Consider the following 14,578-nt stretch of genomic DNA (forward strand, 5'->3'; position numbering starts at 1 on the left):
TAGTGTTGAGCATCTTTTAATATGCTTGTTGGCATTTGTATGTCTTCTTTGGAGAAATGTCTGTTCAGTTGTTTTGCCTATTTTTAATTCAGTTACTTGACTGATTTTTACATTCTGGTTTTGTCAGCCTGGTCTGTCATTATAAAGAGCCTGACAGCTTTTCACCTCAAGTTTTAGCAGTCTTTGATGGGCCCTGCCTAGATCCATTACTTTTATAGGAGTTACAGTGATCATTCCTTCTGCTTTTACTAGCTGGAAGGTTACTCAAAAGAAGACCTTTCCCTTAGATACACTTCACATAGGACAGAGAAATGCTTGATTCTCTTCCTATGTTTGTTTTCAGAATAATGAGTTGGTTTCTTAGCATCCTCCAAAGGGATGAAATAGTATGTGCTTTAACATCACTAAGAACACACGGAATTTAACATAGATAGGTTTAAAAACAGGTTTATGGCATGGCTGACAGTCTGTGAAAACCATCACCATAATTAAGTTGTGAACATATTCATCTCACCAAGAGGTTTCCTAGTACACTTTTTTAGTACATTTTTCTCTACCCCTTTCTTCTGATCTATTTTCTGTCACTGCTTGCTAGTTAGTGTAAATGGAATTATGCAACGTGTATTCTTTTTCTTTCTGGTTTCACACAGTTTAATCATTTCGATATTCACTTAATTGTTTTATGTATGAATTGTTCATTTTATGATTGAGCAGTATTCTATTGTATGGATAAACAACAGTTGGTTTATCCATTCACTTGTTGATAGAAATTTGGATTATTTCCAGTTTTTGGTGATTACAAATAAAATTGTTAGGAACACGCATGGACAGTTTTTGTGTGGACATTTCTTTTCCCTCAGATACATATCTAGAAGTGATACAGCTGGATTGTATAGCTGGTGTATACTTAAGAAGCTATCAACTCTGCCAAAATGGGTTGTACTATTTTACCTTCCTGTGAGCAGTGTATGAGAGTTTGAATTGTTCCACATCATTAACATTTGGTGTGTTCAGTCTTTCTATTTTAGCTATTCTGACAGTATGCAGAAGTACTCCATGATGGTTTCAGTTTTCATTCACCTAATAAAGTTTTGAGCATCTTTTCTTTTTAAAAAAAGTTTATTTTTTAATTGGCAAATAATAATTGTATATATTTATCATCTTTGTGGTGCAAACACTTAATATTCACTCTTAGCAATTTTATTATAAAGAGCAAACATTTATTTCTTATGTGAGGTACGTGTTAAGGGTTCATGTTTTTTTTGCATATGGCTATCTAGTTGTTCAGGTGTCATTTACTGTAAAGATTATTTTCGCCCATTGAATTTCCTTGGAAACATTTACAGTTGACCATATCTGTATAGGTCTGCTTCTGGACCTCTACTTTGTTCTTTTGGTCTGTTTAGCTTAACTACCACACTGGCTGATAACTGTAGCTTTAAGATTAGTTTCAAATCAGGTAGTGTTAGAGCTCCAACTTTTTCTTTTTCAAAATTGTTTTGGGCTGGGTGCAGTGGCTCATGCCTGTAACGCCAGCACTTTGGGAGGCCAAGGCGGGAGGATTGCTTAAGCCCAGGAGTTTGAGACCAGCCTGGGTAAGGTGGTGAGACACCATTTCTACAAAACAACAACAACAAAACCAATTAGCCACATGGTAGCATGCACCTATAGTCCCAGCTACTCAAGAGGCTGAGGTGGGAGGATCGCTTGAGTTCAGAAATTTGAGGTAGCAGTGAGCTATGACTGTGCCCCTGCACTCCAGCCTGGGTGGCAAAGCGAGACCTCATCTCTTAAAAAAGATAAAATGTTGTTTTGGCTATTGTAGGTCCTTTGCATTTTTACATGAACTATAGAATTAGCTATCCAGTTTGTACATGAAAGCCTGCTGGGAATTTGATTGGGATTATGTTGAAGCTATAAATCAGTTTGGAGAATTGATACTCAACAATCTTGAGTCCTCTGACCCATGAGCACAGTATCTCTCTTCATTTCTTCCTTCCTTTCTTCCTTCCTTCCCTCCCTCCAAGGCGGAGTCTCTGTCACCCAGGCTGGAATGCAGTGGTGCAATCTTGGTTTACTGCAACTTCTGCCTCCCGGTTTCAAATGATTCTCCTGCCTCAGCCTCCTGAGCAGCTGGGATTACAGGCATCTGCCACCATGCCAGCTAACTTTTGTATTTTTAGTAGAGATGGGGTTTCACCATGTTGGCCAGGCTGGTCTGGAACTCCTGACCTTAGGTGAGTCACCCGCCTCAGCCTCCCAAAGTGCTGGGATTACAGGTGTGAGCCACCATGCCCGGCCATGTTTATTTTTTATAATTGAAATTATATTGATTGTGTTGAGGATCAGTGTACAGACATTTCCATTTGTATACAATTCTTAACATATGTACTGAAAATCTTAAAAGCTATGTATTGTAATTCTTTTTAAAACAGTTATTCTAGGCCGGGCGCTGTGGCTCACTCCTGTAATCCCAACTCTTAGGGAGGCAGAGGCGGGAGGATAGCTTGAGCCCAGGAGTTCGAGACCTGCTTGGGCAATATAGCGAGACCCCGTTCTCCACAAAAAGGAAAAAAACAAAAAGACAAAAAAAAACTAAGCGTAACTTTCCTCAAAGCAACAACAACAAAAAAACAAAACAAACCAAAAAAAGCCAACAGTTATTCCAGTGACTTTCCAGTTTAAAATCTGGAGGCCAATTTTTAAGAGCCTGTCAAGTACCAGTATCTTAAAATGTTGATACGTTACTACTACCAGTTCACAGTTTAATAGTATATATACTACATGCTCAAATTTTCAATCTTTTGAAGTACATTAACAAAGTTAGGAAAACATCATTACCATGACTGAAGATTTTATGAAGTATGCACAGTTCTGATAGGGAGAGCCATGATCAAGGAGTGGTTTTCTTTAGCAAACAATTCTACTAAAAAATAACATAGGAATAGAAGTAATTTCAAGTATTCAAGACATTAAATGCAGGACTGTGATTCCATATTGCCATTTAGTATACTTTGTATTGTAAGTTATAAAAACGAATCCCCCAAATATGGACTGTTAAGCTGACACCCAAGACAATCAAAGCCTTCCATGATTGAGTATCCCACGCTATTTTCTGGTTGTACCAAAAAATAACCAGCAAACGATTTCACCTCTTAAAAAAAGCATTTACACTTACTTACACTTCAGAAATGGGATGAGATAGGATTCCCTCCTCCTAAAAATATTTGTATAGCTACTAGGAAACTTACATTTACAAAATAGTTTATAAAAATATTCCTCTGGGCCAAGCACGGTGGCTCACACCTATAATCTCAGCACTTTGGGAGGCAGCGGATCACCTGAGGTCACGAGTTCAAGACCAGCCTGGACGATATGTTGAAGTCCCGTCTCTACTAAAAACAAAAATTAGCTGGGTGTGGTGGTGGGCATCTGTAATCCCAGCTACTTGGAAGACTGAGGCAGGAGGATCTCTTGAACCTGGCGGGTGGAGGTTATAGTGAGCTGAGAGACCCTGCCATTGCACTCCAGCCTGGGCAACAAGAGTGAAACTCCATCTAAAAAAAAAAAAAACAGAAAAGAAAGTTTCTGTGGATAGTACAAGAAGGGAGACAGGGATGACTAATAAGACAAGGTATGTGATATTAATCACACTGGCTTCTTTTTCTCTGGCTTTCTCAGAGTCTGGACTCTCCTCAGTTTTAGTTTCTCTTGTTTTCTGTAGGTAAACCTTTAGTTTCTTGGTTAGCCACTTCTGTCTATTTTCTCTTTGATCTCCTTTTCATTTTTATTTTGTCTGAAGATTTATCTTTTCCTGCTGCCTTTTTTTTTTTTTTTTTTTTGGCTTTCTTTCCACTTTTGTAGGAGCAGGGTTAACTGAAAACCACACCAGGTCTCCTCTTGGGCTCTTCCTTCACTACTCCTTCTGCTGAGCTTAGCTTCCTTCCTCTTGGGTATCTTGGTGGTGGGGAGGAGCGAGAGCCTTTGTGAAGCTAGGCTGCCTGGCCACTGCTGTCTGGTCATCTCTTCTTACCCACTCTTTACCAGCTACTGAGAGCTGCTCCGGGGTTAGGTCATCTTTACATTCTGTCAGCAATTTGTAGTTTTTGGGTATAGATCTTAGAGATTTTTATCTTTTGTCAGATTTTTCCCTAAGTATTTCATTTTTGTGGATGCTATTGTAATTGTTATTTTTTTAGATTTCAGTTGTTCATTGTTAATAAATAGAAATGCAGTTTAATTTTGTTTATTGATCTTCTAAAGCTTGCTGAACTCACTTGTTAGTTGTAGTTTCTTTGTTATAGATTCTATTGGGTTTTTTACATAGGTAATCATGTCATCTACAGATAACGGTTTCCTTATTTTCCATTCTTATCTGGATGCCTTTTATTTCTTTAACTTGTTTGATTGTACTGACTAGAACTTACAGTGCAGTGTTGAATAAAAATAATAAAAGCAGACCTACCTGTTTTATTCCTGACCTTAGGTGAAAAGTAGTGGGTCTTTCATTACCTGTGATGTTAATTACAGCTTTTTCGTATACAGTCATGTACTACGTAACTATGTTTCCATCAGCTATGGACTACATATGTGACGTGGTCCCATAAGATAATAATGACCATATTTTTACTCTACCTTTTCTGTGTTTCGATATGCAAATTTTTACCTTTGTGTTAAAATTGCCTCCAGTGTTCAGTACAGTAACATGCTGTACAAGTTTGTAGCCTAGAAGTAATAGGCTATATCATATCACCTAGGTGAGTAGTAGGCTATTCATCTAGGTTTTTGTAACTACAATCTTTGATGTTTACACAATGATGAAATCGTCTAATGCATTTCTCAGACTCTTGTTATGTGATGCGTGTATATGTTTTATGAGATTAAGGAAGTTCTCTCTCTTTTAAAAAAATTAAAAAAAAATTTTCATTGAACCCAAAATGTCATATGAGGTCACGGAGGTTCTCTTCTGTTCCTACTTGAGTAGATATATAAATGTTCAGGAGTTTTTTTTTTTTTTTTTGAGACAAGGTTTTGCTCTTGTTGCCCATGCTAGAGAGCAATGGTACAATCTTGATTCACTGCAACCTCCACCTCCCATATTCAAGCAATTCTCTTGGCTCAGCCTCCTGAGTAGCTAGGATTACAGGTGCCCCTTTCTACGCCTGACTGATTTTTGTATTTTTAGTAGAGATGGGGTTTCACCATGTTGGTCAGGCTGGTCTTGAACTCCTGAGCTCGGGTGATCCACCTGCCTTGGCCTCCCAGAGTTCTGGGATTACTGGCTTGAGCCACTGCACCTGGCCTAGTTTTTTATTTTACATTTAGGTCTGTGATTCGTTTTGAGTTAATTTTTGTGAATGGAGGGTGTAAGATTTGTTGTTTAGACTTATTTTTTTTGCCTGTGTGTGTCCAGTTGTACCAGCACCAATTCTCCCCTTTGACCTTTTTTCATTTTTTGATACACATTTTAATTGGCAAAAATTGTATTAATACAATTTATTAAACATGTTTTGAAATAGGTATATATTGTGGAATGGCTAAATCAAGCCAATTAATATACAGATCACCCAATATACTTACCATTTTGTGTTAAGCACATTTGAAATCTACAGTCTTAGCAGGGTTTATTTTTTGAGACAAGGTGTTACTCTGTCACCCAGGCTAGGGTGCAGTGATGTGCTTGTGGCTCACTGTAGCCTGGAGCTTTCACCTTACCTCTCAAGTAGCTGGGACTACAGACCAGTGCCACCATGCCCAGCTAATTTTTTTTTTTTTTTTTTTTTTTTTGTAGAGGAAGAGTCTTGCTATGTTGCCCAGGCAGGTCTTGAACTCCTGACCTTAAATGATCCTCTGTCCTTAGCCTTCCAAAGTGCTGGGATTACAGGTGTGAGCCACCACACCTGGCTAATCTACTGTCTTAAAAGTTTTCAAATATACAATATACTGTTATGAACTGTAGTCACCTTGTTGTACAACAGATCTCTCAAACTTATTCTTCCTAACTGAAATTTTGTATCCCTTCACCAACATCTCTCCAGCCCTTCCTGTCTCCAACCTCCCACACTTACTAACCACCCTTATACTCTCATCTGTGAGTTTGATTTCACATAAAATGTCTTTCTGTGTCTGTCTTATTTCCTTAACATAATGTCCTCCAAGTTCATGGATGTTGTTGCAAATGATAGGATTTCTTTCATTTTTTTTTTTCTTTTTTTCTGGTCTCTGAGTACCAGATTTCTTTCATTTTTAAGATCATTGGTCTGTTGTGTATATCTACCATACTTTCTTGATCCATTCATCTGTGATGGACACTTAGGTTATTTCCATATCTTGGCTGTTGTGAATAATGTTACAGTGAACCTGGGGGTGCAGATCTCTTTGACATATTGACTTCCTTTCCCTTGGATATATGCCCAGTAATGGGATTGCTGGATCATATGGTAATTGTTCTTTTAGTTTTTTTGTGAAGCCTCCATACTATTTTTCATACTGGCTGTAATAAATTACATTGCCACCAGCAGTGTGCAAGGGTTTCCTTTTCTCAGCATCCTCACCGACATGTTATCTTTCATCTTATTGATGATCGTCATTCTAAAAGGTATGAGGTGACACCTCATTATGGCTTCAATTTGTATTTCCTTGATGATGAGTGATGGTGAGCATTTTTTCATACACCTGTTAGCCATTTTATGTCTTCTTTTGAGAAATGTCTATTTAAGTTCTTTCCCCATTTTGAAATCAGATTGTTTTCTTACTATTGAATTATTTTTGAGTTCCTCATATATTTTGGATATTAACCCCTTATTTGATGTATGGCTTGCAAATATTTTCTTCCATTGCATAAATTCTCTCTTCACTGTTTTAATTCCTCTGCTGTGCTTTTTAGTTTGGTGTTAACTCTGTTTGTCTATCTGCTTTTATTGCCTATGCTTTTGGGGTCCTATCCAAGAAAATCATTGCCTAAACCAGTGTCAAGAAGCTTTTTCCCTATGTTTTACAGTTTCAGGTCTTATGTTTCAGTATTTAATGCATATTGAATTAATTTTTGTATATGGTGTGGGATAAGTGTTCAGTTTCTTTATTCTGCACGTGGAGAGCCCCATTTATTGAAGAGACTATTCTTCCCCTGTTGTGTGTTCTTGTCATCTTTTAGAAAAGTCAATTGACCATAAATGCATGGATTTATTACTGGGCTCTTTATTCTGTTCTATTGCTCTATGTGTTTGTTTTCATGCCACAACCTTGCCGTTTTGATTACTATAGTTTGTAGCATACAGTTGACCCTTGAACAACAAGGTCTTGAACTGCATGGGTCCACTTATATGCAGATTTTCTTCTCCCTTTGCCACTTCTGAGACAGCAAGACCAACCCCTCCTCTTCCCTCCTCCTCAGCTTACTCAACTTGAAGATGAGAAGATGAAGGCCTTTATGATGATCCACTTCCACTTATTGAATTGTAACTATATTTTCTCTTCCTTATGATTTTCTAAATAACATTTTCTTTTCTGCAGCTTACTTTATTGTAAGAATACAACATATAATACATATATCATGCAAAATGTTTTAATTTAGTGTTTGTGTTATTGATAAGGCTTCCAGTCAGTGGTAGCCTATTTGTAGTTAGGCTTTGGGGGAGTTAAAAGTTATATGCAGAGTTTTGACTGCATAGGGGATTGGCTTCCCTAAACCCTGTGTTGTTTAAGGGGCAGTTGTATTTTGAAATCAGTCAGTATGAATCCTCCAGCTTTGTTCTTTTTTTGCTCAAGATTGCTTTGGCTATTTGGGGTCTTTTGTGGGTCCATATGAATTTTAGGATTTTAAAAAATTTCTGTGAGAAATGTCATTGGAATTTTAATAGAAGTTGCGTTGAATCTGTAGATTGCTTTGTTTAGTATGAACATTTTAATACTGTTCTTCTAATTCATGAACATAGAGTATCTTTTCATTCATTTATTTCAGTTTGTTTCATCTGTGTTTTATGTAATTTTTAATGTACAGGTCTTTCACCTCTTTGGCTAAATTTACTCCTAAGTATTTTATTTTTGTAGCCATTGTAAATGGGATTTTCTTAATTTTTCAGATAGTTTGTCGTTAGTGTATGGAAATGTTACACATTTTTATTTATTGATTTTATATCCTGCAACTTTCCTGAATCTGTGTATTATTTCTAACAGTTTATTGGCGGAGTCTTTAGAGTTCTTTCTATGTAAGATCATGTCTTCTGCAGTCAGGGACAATTTCATTTTTTTTTTTTTTAATTTAGATGCCTTTGATTTCTTTCTCTTATCTAATTGCTCTGGCTAGGACTTTCAATACTATGTTTAATGAAGGTAGCAAGAGTGAGCATCCTTGTCTTGTTTCTGATTTTAGAAGTGAAGCTTTCAACTTTTCACTGCTTAGTGTTATGCTAGCTGTTGGCTTGTCATATATGCCTTTATTGTGAGGTAAATTCCTCCTATACGTGATTTGTTGAGAGTTTTTAAAAAAGGATGTTGAAATTTGTCTCATGTTTTTTCTGCATCTATTGGGATGATCATATGGTTTTTGTTCTTCATTCCATTAATGTGATTCACATTCATAGATTTGCGTATGTTGAACCATCCTTTTATCTGTGAGGTAAATCCTACTTGTTCATACTGAATGATCCTTTTAATGTGGTGTTGAATTTTGTTGAAATCCAGCACTGTTTGTTGAAAAGGCTACCTTTGCACTGTTGTATTTCATCTGTTTCTTTTGCCAAAGATCATTGTGCTAGATTTATGGGGTCTATTTCTGGGCGCTGTGTTCTGTTTTATTATCTGTTTGTCTAGTCTTTTGCCAATACCACACTCTATTGCTTATAGTAAATCTTGAAGTTGGGTAGAGTCAGTCCTCTAACTTTGTTCTTTTCCTTCAATATTTTATTGGCTATTTTGGATCTTTTGCCTCACCGTATAAATTTTAGAATCATTTTGGTGATAGAAAATAACTTGCTGGGATTGTAATTGCATTGAATCTATAGGTCTAGTTGGGAAGCACTGACATCTTGCCAGTGTTAAGTCTTCCTATGTAGATGGGAATGATACCTCTCCAGTTATTTAGGTCTTTGATTTGTTTCAGAGTTTTGTAGTTTTCCTCATAGAAATCTCATATATATTTTGTTAGATTCATACCTAAGTGTTCCGTTTTTTGGGAGTACTAATGTAAATGATCCTTTTTAAATTTCAAATTCCACTTGTTCATTGCTGGTATATAGGAAAGCAGTTGAATTTTGTATATTAATCTTATATAATGAGACCTTGCTGTAATTGCTTATTAGTTGATTTTTTTTCATTGATTCTTTTGAATTCTCCATGTGGATGACTAAGTCATCTGATGAAAAAAGACAGTTTTATTTCTTGTGTTCTCATCAGCATACCTTTTATTCCTTTTCTTGTCTTACTGCATTCATTAGGAGTTGCAATACAATGTTGAAACGGAGTGATGAGAGGAGATATTCTTGTCTTGCTCCTGATCTAGCAGAAAAGCTTCTAGTTTCATACCATTTAAGTATGATGTTATATATGTATATATATATATATATATATATATACATAAAATATGAAAGACCATATAAGTATGAATGGGTGTTGACTTTTTTCATAGGCCTTTTATGCATCTATTGATATGGTCGTATGATTTTTCTTCTTTAGTCTATTGATGTGATGGATTATATTAATGATTTTCAAATGTTAATATTGGTCCAATATTATACACCTGGGATAAATCCCACTTGATCATGGTGTATGATCCTTTTTATACATTGTTGGGTTGTTTTGCTAATATTTTCCTGAGGATTTTGCATCTGTGCTCATAAAAATGTTTATCTGTAGTTTTTTTACAGTGTCTCTATTGAGTTTTGGTATACTCTGATGTTAGCCTTTACTGAGTGAATTAGGAAGTATTCCTTCTGCTTCTACCTTGTGTAGGAGATGATAGAGAATGGGTATAATTTCTTTCTTAAATGTTTTTTAAAAGTCACCAGTGAACCCATCTGGTCCTGGTGTTTTTCTGTTTTGGAAGGTTAGTATTGGTTATTTTTCTTTAATGTAGCCCTGTTCATATTGCTTCTTGTGTGAGTTTTGATACTTGGGGGACTTTCAAGGAAGTGGTTCATTTTATCTAAGTGATAAAATTTGTAGCAATAGAATTGTTCATAGTATTTACTTTTATTTTTTTGAGACAGAGTCTCACTGTCACCTAGGCTGGAGTATAGTGGTGCGATCTTGGCTCACTGTAACCTCTGCCTCCTGGGTACAGGTGTTTCTGGTGCCTCAGCCTCCCAGTTGCTAGGATTACAGGCGCCTACCACCACTCCTGGCTAATTTACATATTTTCATGGACATGGGGTTTCACCATGTTGGCCAGGCTGGTCTTGAACTCCTGACCTCAAATGACTTGCTCACCTTGGCCTCCCAAAGTGCTGGAATTACAGGTGTGAGCCACCGCGCCTGGCCAGTATTTGTTTTATTGTCCTTTTAGTGTTCATGGGATTTATAGTGATTTTCCCTCTTTGATTTCTGATATTAGGAGTTTGTGTCCTGTCTTTTTTTTTTTTTTTTTAATTATTATTAGTCTGCTTGGCTAGAGGCTTATGAGTTAATTGGTCTTTTCAAAGAACAAGCTTTTGGTTTTTTTGACTGATTTTTCTCTGTTGATTTCCTGTTTTCAGTTTCATTGATACCTGCTCTTATTTTTATTCTTCTGCTAACTTCGGATTTAATTCACTGCTTCTTTCTTCTGGTTTTCTAAGGTGATTGAGTAGGAGATTTTAAATATTTCATCTTTTCTAATAAATGCATTCAATGCTATGAATTTCCCTCTAAGCACTGCTGTCACTTTATTTTGATAAATTGTGTCTTTATTTTCATTTAGCTCAAAATATTTTAAAATTTCTCTTGAGATCTCTATTTTGACCTATGTGTTATTTGAAGTGTGTTGTTTAATCTCAAAGTATATTTGGGGGACTTTTTTCAATTATCTTTCTGTTATTGTAATTTAATGTTATTGTGGCCTGAGAGGAGACATTTTATGACTTGTTTTTTGAATATGTTAAGGTTTGTTTTATGGCCCAGAATGTGGTCTATCTTGATGAATATCCGATGTGAGTGTACAAATGTGTGTTCTGTTGTTTATTCTGTGACATAATCTGTGGATATTCATTATATCCAGTTGAGTGATGTTGAGTTCAATTACGTCCTTACTGGTTTTCTCTCTGCTTGATCTGTCCATTTCTGATAGAGAGGTGTTGAAGTGTCCATCTATAATAGCAAATTCATTTATTTCTCCTTGCAGTTCTATCAGTTTTTGCCTGCAAAGACACTTCGTTGTTCAGCTTATACATGCTAAACATTGTTAGACCTTTTTGGAGAATTGGCCTTTTTATCCTTATGCCCTGCCCTTCTTTATTCTCGATAACCTAACTTGCCTTATCTCCCTTGTTTGTAATTATTACAGATTACTCTACTTTCTTTTTTTGAGACAGAGTCTCGCTCTGTGGCTTAGGCTGGAGGGCAGGGGCAGGATCTTGGCTCACTGCACCCTCTGCCTCCCAAGACATGCACCACCACAGCTGGCTAATTTTTGTATTTTTAGTACAGACAAGGTTTTGCTATGTTGGCCAGGCTGGTCTTGAACTCCTGGCCTCATGTGATCTTTCTGCCTTGGCCTCCCAAAGTGCTGGGATTACAGATGTGAACCTATGTGCCCAGCCAACTCCCCTTTCTTTTAATTAGTGTTAATATGGCATGTATTTCCCCATCTATTTACTTTTAATCTGTGTTTTTATTTAAAGTGGGTTTCTTGTAAACCACATCCAGTTGGTTCTTGTTTTGTTGATCCACTTTGACAATCCCTTTTAGTCTTTTTGCCAAAATGCTGATTTATTTAGAATATTGAACTGAACATTTCAGTCAATTAAAATCAGTGAAGGCAAACATTGTATAGGCATAACAGTTTGCATTTTGGAACATACTGCATACTTTCAAGGAATTTCAGGACTAAATTTAAAAGAGTAGAGTGATTATGTTGACAAATACAAAGGCATTTTATAGCTGACCTATTCCATTTCCCTTACTCTTACTCCTACCCCTTCCTTATTCTCACCCCTGCATTGTATGCAGGCCCAACTTCTACATGTCAGAACCTGCATTTCTTTACCTGAGGGCTTTCTGTGACCACTGAATTCCAATTTTGCACCTGTGTACCAGGCTGCAGGTACTAGAAAGTTAATATTCCCAAGAACTTTGAACCAATAATGGAAGATGATGTATAAATAATACTCCAGTTCCCTCACGCATGAATTGGAGAAATCCAAAACGTATCTGACAATCTCTTTTAATGGTTCACTTAAGACTGTTGACAGTCAAAGTGATTGCAGAGATAGTTGAATTGGTATTTACCATATTTGTTACTGATTTCTATTTGTTACCCTTGTTTTTTATTTCTAGTTTTGTCTTTCACTCTTTTTCTGCCTTTATGGTTTTAATTAAGCATTTTATATGATTTCCATTTTCTCTTCTTTCTTAGCATGTCAGTTGTACTTTTTTACTTTGCTTAGTGGTTGTCCTAGAATGTCCTAGATTGTAAATGTATATTTACAACTACCTCAAGTCTACTTTAAAATAACACTATATCTCTTCACAAGTAGTGTATCTTTTAATGCGATAATCCTGTTTCTTCCCTCCATTCCTTGTATCTTTGCTGTTACTCATTTAACTTATACAAAAATGTGTGTAATCTTATGTATATACACTTTAACATACATAATCAAATGCATTGTTTCTATTTTAAACAAAATTTTACCTGCTAAATCAATTTTTAAAATACTTTAATTTTACATTCACTTATTCATTCTTTGATGTTCTTCCTTTGTGTAGATCCAAGTTTCTGACCTATATCATTTTCCTTTTTGCTAAAGAATTTCTTTTAACATTTCTTGCAAAGCAAGTCTACTGACAATAAATTTCCTTAGTTTTTTAGTTTTCTGAAAAAAACCTTTATTTCATCTCTTCACTTTTAAAAGATGATTTTGTGAGGTTCAGAGTTCTAGGTTGGTGGTTTTCTCTTTCAACACTTCAAAGATTTCACTTCACTTTCTTCTGGCATGTATAGTTTCTAAGGAGAAGTTCAGTATCATTCTTATCTTTATGTGTAAGTACAGTGTTTTTTAGCTTTTTAGGATTGTTTTTCCTTTATTTCTGATTTTCTGTTGTTTGAAAATGATATCCCTAGGTGTAGTGGGATTTTTTTTGGCCTTTTTCCAGCTTGATGATCTCTGGGCTTCCAGTGGTTTTGTTCCCAGACCAAACTGAGGGTCGGGCTGCTATTTCTCATAGCCCAATAATGAGATGCAGATGAACTGAGGAAGAGAGTTTTTATTTCTGTAACTGGTTACAGGGAGAAGGCCTAGAAATTACAGCCAGAACAACTCAAAATTGCAAAGTTTTCCAGATATTATATACCTTTTAAGCTATATGTCTACGTGTACGTGTGTATTCATCTAAAGACATAAGTGATTAACTTCTTTTAATGTGTAGCTAAGGTCTGAGTCTTAAAGAGTTTGCTCTGGAGTCTCAGTAAATTTACTTAATCCAGGTGCTGGGGTGATTACCCTTATCTTGTCTCTCGCTCATGGATGTTTGGGGAGTTCTTTCAGACCTCCTTTTAAACTTGTTTGTGGAAGCCTGGGGAGTTTCTTTGTTATTCTTTAAGGCCCAGGTAGGGTCTAGGCAAAACGCTTGGTGGGTTTTTGTTGCATTCAAGCCTTTGTATAAGCGCACTGGCTTTTTTAGCTTTTAATATTTAACTTAACCACTCAGTCAGTACTGAAACAGTTGTCATGGAGCCCTGTGTTAGTGAGACGTGGCCTGCCACAGTTTGGTGCCTGATACTAATTTGGGGGAAATTCTCAGTCATTATTGTGTCAAATATTTCTTTTGTTCTTTCCTCCTGATATTTCCATTCCATGTTTGTTATACCATTTGTAGTTGTCTCAGTTTGTAGATACTCTGTTCTATTTTTGTCAGTCCTTTTTCTGTTTTCTTTTCGGTTTTAAAGGTTTCTAATGAGATTTCCTTAAGCTCAGAGATTATTTCCTTAGCTGTGTCTTGTTACTAATAATCCATCAAAGTCATTCTTCATTTCTGTTGTTTTTCATCTGTTGCGTTTCTTTTTAGTTCTTTCTTAGAATTTCCATCTGTCTCCTTACATTGCCTGTCTGTTCTTGTATGCTGTCCACTTTATCCCTTTAAAGCCCTTAGCATATTAATCGTAGTTTTAAATTCTTGGTCTGATAACCCAGCATCCCTGCCATAGTTGAATCCGGTTCTGATACTTGCTCTGTCTCTTCAAACTGTGTTTTTTAATCTTTTAGTATGCCTTGTAATTTTTTCTTGATAGCTGGACATGTACTGGGTAAAAGAAACTGCTGTTAAATAGGCCTTTGGTAGGTGGTTTTGTTATTAGAGTAATACTGGCTTTCTAGAATGAGTTGGGAAGTACTATCTCTGCTTCTGTCTTCTGGAAGAATATGATTATATGCTGATTAGCATTAAGTTA

At 36.2% G+C, this 14,578-nt stretch overlaps 1 protein-coding gene across 1 annotated transcript in view; it reads left to right on the top strand.

The window, feature by feature from the left end:
* The window catches only part of KPNA1 (karyopherin subunit alpha 1), an 82,702-nt gene that overhangs the window by 27,352 nt on the left and 40,772 nt on the right, over nt 1-14,578 (top strand). The gene's annotated exons all lie outside the window — the stretch shown is intronic.

This window comes from Aotus nancymaae, unplaced genomic scaffold, assembly GCF_030222135.1.
Source record: "Aotus nancymaae isolate 86718 unplaced genomic scaffold, 86718_ANA_hifiasm-v0.15.2.pri h1tg000062l, whole genome shotgun sequence".
Lineage (NCBI taxonomy): Eukaryota > Metazoa > Chordata > Mammalia > Primates > Aotidae > Aotus > Aotus nancymaae.